Source organism: Erythrolamprus reginae, chromosome Z, assembly GCF_031021105.1.
Source record: "Erythrolamprus reginae isolate rEryReg1 chromosome Z, rEryReg1.hap1, whole genome shotgun sequence".
NCBI lineage: Eukaryota > Metazoa > Chordata > Lepidosauria > Squamata > Dipsadidae > Erythrolamprus > Erythrolamprus reginae.
This window is the reverse complement of record NC_091963.1, coordinates 124,182,591-124,189,849: the sequence shown is the minus strand read 5'-3', so window position 1 is coordinate 124,189,849 and position 7,259 is coordinate 124,182,591.

Sequence of the window (7,259 nt, the reverse complement as noted above, 5' to 3'; positions counted from 1 at the left end):
TACCTAGTGAAACTGCGCCATAAGATAGCTAAGATCAACATGTGCAAATTTTACAATACTAAGCATGTCACAATCAGAAATTGTCGCAATTCTTATGTCAGAAATACAAAATCAAATGTAACTAAATATTATAGCACACTAAGAGATGATGTCAGATGAATTTTTAAGTAATTTTAGTGAGTGACCCATTTATTATATTATTCACTGATTAAAATTGGGTTTTAAATCGTAGAGTCATTGATAATTTGAACCTGGATACTCCCCATTCATCTGCTATATAGATTATTCTCTGCATAAAATAGCTGTAATTTGGGTAATTTAATTTCTTTGCTTTTTGTAAACATCCATAATGGGGTAGAATGAGAAAAGTCAAGAGCCAAGTCTTTGCAGGATTGTTTTCATTGCTCTAACTTGCTCCAAATAAGTTTCTTGCCAGCCCTAACCAGGTGCTAACAATATTCCCAGCTCTTATTGGCTTACAAGCTCTTTCATTTGTACTCTCTGCAAAGAATGTTTTCCAAGCCCTAAGTCTTTCCAGGGTTTTTTCATTGCTCTAACTTGCTCTGAATAACTTGCTTTCCAGCCCTAACCAGGTGCTAACAATGTTCCCAGCTTTTACTGGCTGGCAAGCTCTTTCATTGTTACTCTCTGCAAAGAATGTTTTCCAAACCCTAAGTCTTTGCAGGTTTTTTTTCATTGCTCTATTTATTCAAATGTTTCTTTCCAGGTGCTAATGATGTTTCAAGTTCTTACTGGCTTGCAAGCTCTTTCATTGTTACTCTCTCTGAATAATTTTTTTTAAAAGCCCTAACCAGGGGATAAAATAATGTGCTGGCTAAGGACGCTAGCCAGATGAATACCCGGAAAGCAGATTCTATTCCCTATTTTCTTCTCCCAAACTAAGGTATGTGTTATACTCCAGTGCATCTTATATTCTGAAAAATACGGTAATTGTTGGGTAGTAGACAGTTCCAGATGGTCTGACTAAACCATTAATGTTATGTATAATAATATTTTATTTCAATTTTATTTGTAACACAGTTGAAGTGCTTTTTTAAAGTTGCAATTTTATTAAAGATTACAATATATAACAATCAAAACTAGTACAAATTTAAAAAGAAAAGAAAAAGAAAAAAGAACAATGAATTAAAAGTGGGGAAAAAAGAAAAATATAATAAAGAAAAAGAAAATAGTTACTTTTCCTTTCATCACAACAAATGTAAACAACTTCAGAAACATCACATTCTCTTAAAATACAGTAAATGACCCTTCCATATTCCCATTTGTTATCCATAAACAAATTCATGAAACTTCATCATTTCAGTCATTATGCTAGTAAAATTTTATTAAAGTTTACAAGATATAACAACATATCTATTTTAACTTTAATCAAATAAACCAAATTTCTATTCCTTTTTTATTACTAACAATCCTAACTTAGACTTGGGAAGAAATGGCAAAATGAAAACAACTCTATGAAAAATTGGGTTTCATAGTTGCTCTGTGGGCAAGGAGAGGAATTGAGATCACTTACATATGGGTTATAAAAAAACTGCTCCCAGACCTCAAGACACTTCTGGGTTTAAAGCTCTGGGACACAAAGAATAACCATCTTGCTCAAAATGTGCCACCTTTAAAACGACATTTAGTTCACTTGCTTCTTTTTCTAATCATTTTTAAAAATTGATTGGTAACTGTTTTTCAGCTATTAGAGACTAATATGTTTATGGGTGAGTTTCCTTCAATTCTTAGTAAAGACGTTTTGAATACAAGTTTAAGGACTTATTTCCCTCCCCCTAAATTAAACAGCAAAAAAATGATTAGATTTTAGAAAGTTACAAATGGCTAAGCATCGAAGTACATTTGAAATAAGACTTTGGAATTAATTATAAATCTTTCTGTGAGAAAATGCTTTCGTTTAAGTTCATTTAAAATATGTAAAATAAGACTTCAAAAATTTGACATAAGAAGAAACTTAGACAGAATTAAAGATTGCAAGAGTCTTAAGACTCACCTATGTTGCCAAGCATGGGGCAATTAGATCATGCCCCCCCCCCCTCACTACCAAATGTGATGTATGGTTGTGACTGAGTTGGCTGACTGTTTTTAATAGAGTGGGATCTTAGCCTATAGTTTTAATTAATTAGATTTGTGTACACATTGTTTTGTATTGTATCCTGTGAGCTGGCCCAAGGCTTTGGAGAAGGGTGGCATACAAGTCTAATAAATACTACTACTACTACTACTACTACTACTACTACTACTACTACTAATAATAATAATAATAATAATAATACAATTAAAGGAGAATAATATTCAAACTTTGCTTACTAAAACAGAATGAAACAAAATATTTTAACATTTGAAATATCGAAGGATATTTTTGAACAATGAACCCAGAAGTTAATTTTAAAAGATATTACTTCATTTCAATTAAAAAAGAAAAGAAAATGGTGGAAGAGAAATGAGACTGATTTGAAACCGAAGATACAAAAGATATCTGATATCTTTATTTCTTACATATATTACTTTTAATTATTAAGAGAATGATATGGATAATTTCCACATATTAAATTTATAAAGAAGCCTTGTTAAAGCTTGCAAAAATTTTGTGAGAAGGGACAAAGAAAAAAATGAAAACAAATCAAGGATATTTTTTGAAGATTTTATTTCTAGTCTTTGATAAACTTTGTATCTAATGTATCCTTCAGTTACAGAAACAGAAATCAGAATCCAAACATTTTAGTTATTGCAAACTATGTATTATACATGTCAATGTTTCCATAGAATATCTAACTACAATGGTTGTCTAATTAGCTTTAACTAGTAAATATTTTCTACACAAGAAAAGTTACTGAATTGTTAATGAATTATTAATATTTTTTCTTCTTTAAGCAAAGTGAAGCTTCATTTAGCTACTAATTGTTGCATAATATCAGTACAAAATAGTTTTTACCACTTGCTTACAATTTAACTGAGATGGGTAGAAATGGCCTTTAAAACCATCTAGTCTAATTGCCATCTAGTCTAATAGCTATTATTCTCCAAAGGCTGAATAATGTATTCCTTCTTCTTGTGACACTTTAAATAGCACTAATAAAGATGCCCCCCTGATTTCCCCCTAAGATGAAGTAGCTATGCACACTACTTCACAAAAACTGAAAAATAACCTCCTCTGGCTTTGATGGTTCTATTTCTTTTTAAATGCTAACTTTACATGGCTTCTATTTTCCATCTCATTTGAGATGGGCCAGTATATTCCACCAAGCCCACCTCATTGACCCCACACTAAGGACTCAGCCAGCTGCATTATATTTAGCACAGTGATTAGAGAATGGGAAGTTTGTCAGGTGCAGCTGCTGCTAAGAGATGTGGGGAGAGGAGGCGCTAATACACCCCAACATGAGTTGGGAGTGGCAGCCTGGGGCTGTGAGAGGCTCTGCTAAGGATAGAGCTGCCATTCAACAGGCTCAGGATCCTACTGGAGCATTGCACCTGACCTTATTATATAAGGGTTCATTAACAACTAATCCCGCCACCTGTCCCAGTCTCCAGAAGACCAAGGCGCATTTTGTGGCACAAGGTTCTATGGCATGGTACATCGCAAGGGAATTCATGGCTTAGAGATTTAATGTCACCAGGTCCTATTGCATCTCACCTCCCAGTGTGATTCCTGCTGGGCATCCAATTCCAGTGAAATGACACCACTACTTTTTTAGAAGGTATAAATATTGTGTTTATATTTCCTAAAACAATATGTCAGAATATTGTAACTGGATCAAGGGACTGAAAAGAATTATTGCTTATGTGGTAATAATACCTAGAGTTTTGAAAATAATACAGATATTCAGTGTTGATACTTGTTCCTCATTGTTTGAGCATTAACATCAAACTCTATTTGTCCTTATTTTTAAAATATCCCCCATAGCAACCCATTTATATATTTATATTTTTTCTTTATTGACTTGGATGTACTTTACTGTTTCTTAGTTTGCCTTGTTTCCCCTCCTCTGTTTTTACCCAACCTTTCTACCAAGTCAAGGCCCACATAACATCTCTTCTTTTTTTGTTACACAGGTTTATTATCACTGGATATTTGTTTCTCCATTTTTGTTAATAACTTCTCTAGTCCCTTACTTTTACTAAGTGGTTCCCAAACCTGGGTAAATTATCCAAAATTGTGTAAAAGTGTTGTTCTTTGAGAAACAACAAATGAATCCATTACCCAATACTAAAACGACATTTAAATTGACTTAAAGATTGCCATATGTACAAATATGTACTTGAAATTTTCCCAAAGAATTTCTATTAAGACCTAAGATTGATAAAATTACCAATGGTAATTTGTTGAAATGATATAAAAATAATTCAATGATATTATTTTTACAATATAGATAGTCCTTGGATTACCATTCATTTCTAATGTTATGTTTATACAAACTACCATCCTATAATTGTTTGACATATATGTTTTTTGCTGAATTTGAAAATTAAGGGAGACTAGGATAGCAACAGAAAGAACATATATAATCTGTTTTCGTAGATTTTCTGTTTTCGTAGATTTTCACGGGTACAGGTATGACGGTCTTGGCATATTTGGGTTTCTTCCCGTGTAGGATTTGGAAATTTCTGGCGATATTTCGACGAGGTCCCACTTGTCATCTTCAGGCTGGTGAAGGACAAGGACAGAAGCAGCAGCCTGAAGATGATGAGTGGGACCTCATCAAAACATCGCCAGAAATTTCCAAATCCTACATGGGAAGAAACCCAAATATGCCAAGACCGTCATATATATAATATATATATGTCACATGTTTTTTTTGCTGAATTTGAAAATTAAGGGTTAATTAATTATATATATATATATATATAATAAAAATAAAATTTAATGACCAATGAAAAACAACCAGGCCTTTTAGTTTAACCAGACTGCTGTATATTCACCTGCCCTCCCTTGTCTAATGATTTACAGCGAAGAATACAAATTTTGTTTTCAGACCAAAAAAAAAGTTGTCAGAAGCCAGGAAGTAAGGGGACCATATCTATGAGTATATGAAAATAAAAGAAGAAATAATGATATTTTTTCTGATACACAAATGAGGATAACTGGCTTATTAAACAGAATACAGATAGTCCTATATTTACAATTACATTTGAGGTGAAGCTTTCTATTGCTAAACAAGGAAATCGTTAAGTGAGTTTTCCCCATTTTATAACCTTTTTGCCCTACTTGTTAAGCCAACCTTGGCAATTGTTAAGTGAATCATGTGATCATTAAGCAAATCTGTCTTCCCGCATTAACTTTGCGTGTTGGAAACCAAGTGGGAAGGTTACAAATAGCGATCACATCACTTCAGAACAGTGCAATAAATACATGCTAGTTTCCAAGCACCCAAATTTTGATAACATGGCCACAGGCTTGCAGTAACAGTGTAAGTATGAAAACTGGTCATAAGTTGCTTTTTCAGTGCCATTGTAACTTCAGACAGTCACTAAATCTATGGTTGTAAGTCAAGGCTTATCTGTGTAACATTTTGCATTCTTTCTTATTAATTTTTCTTATTAGATTTGTATGCCGCCCCTCTCCGAAGACTCAGGGCGGCTCACAACACAATACACAATGCACAAATCCAATATTAAAAACAGATTAAAACCCTTATCATAAAAAGTTAATCACACCACCCAAACAAACCATACATAAATCGTATTAGCTAAGGGGCATATCAACTTCCCCAAGCCTGGTGACACAGGTGGGTTTTTAGGAGCTTGCAAAAGGCAAGGAGGGTGGGGGCAGTTCTAATCTCTAGGGGGAGTTGATTCCAGAGGGCCATCACTGCCACAGAAAAGGCTCTTTCCCTTGGTCCAGCCAGACGGCATTGCTTAGTCGACGGGACCCGGAGTAGACCAACTCTGTGGGACCTAACCAGTCGCTGGGATTCATGTGGCACAGGCGGTCCTGAAGGTATTCTGGTCCGATGCCATGTAGGGCTTTATAGGTCATAACCAACACTTTGATTTGTGACCGGAAACTGATCGGAAACCAATGCAGGCTGCGGAGTGTTGATAAAACATGGGCATATCTGGGGAAGCCCATGATTGCCCTCGCAGATGCATTCTGCATGGCCTGAAGTTTCCAAACACTTTTCAAAGGCAGCCCCATGTAGAGAGCGTTACAGTAGTCAAACCTCGAGGTGATGAGGGCATGAGTGACTGTGAGCAGTGACTCCCTGTCCAAATAGGGCCGCAACTGGTGCACCAGGCAAACCTGGGCAAACATCTTCCTCACCACAACTGAAAGATGGTGCTCTAATGTTAGCTGTGGGTCGAGGAGGATGCCCAAGTTGCAAACCCTCTCTGAGGGGGTCAGTATTCCCCCCAGGGTAATGGACGGACAGGTGGAATTGTCCTTGGGAGGCAAAACCCACAGCCACTCTGTCTTGTCAGGGTTGAGTTTGAGCCTGTTTACACCCATCCAGACCCTAACAGCCTCCAGGCACCGACACATCACTTCCACTGCTTCATTGATTGGACATGGGGTGGAGATGTACAGCTGGGTATCATCAGCGTACTGATGATACCTCACCCCATGCCCTTGGATGTTGTCACCCAGCGGTTTCAAGTAGATATTAAATAGCAAGGGGGAGAGGACTGACCCCTGAGGCATCCCACACGGGAGAGACCTAGAAGTCAACCTCTGACCCCCCACTAACACTGACTGCAACCGACCAGAGAGATAGGAGAACCACTTCAATACAGTGCCTCCCACTTCCAACCCCTTCAGCTGGCGCAGAAGGATGCCATGGTTGATGGTATCGAAAGCTGCTGAGAGGCCAAGAAGCACCAGGACAGAGGACAAGCCCCTGTCCCGGGCCCACCAGAGATCATCCATTAGTGCGACCAAAGCAGTTTCCGTGCTCTAGTCGGGACTGAATCCTGACTGTTGAGGGCCTAGATAATAAATTTATTATTTGCATTTGGCTGATGATAGTAAGGTCTGTAATTTAACAAGCTTGATAAACCTTATTAAGAATTGATTTAGATGTTAAGTTCTTTGAGGGCAGGGAACATCTTATTTTGGTCTAATAAGGGCAAATGAAACAGTATATTTGGTCATCTAGTACATTTCACTGTTCAGTTGTCATATGCTGTGCAGAAAAAAATAGAACATCTTTGAAACAAGGATATTCAGTCTTTGCTAAAATACTGTAAGGACAGTATACCAACCATTGGATATGTGCACAATAGTGATGCTGATGCTC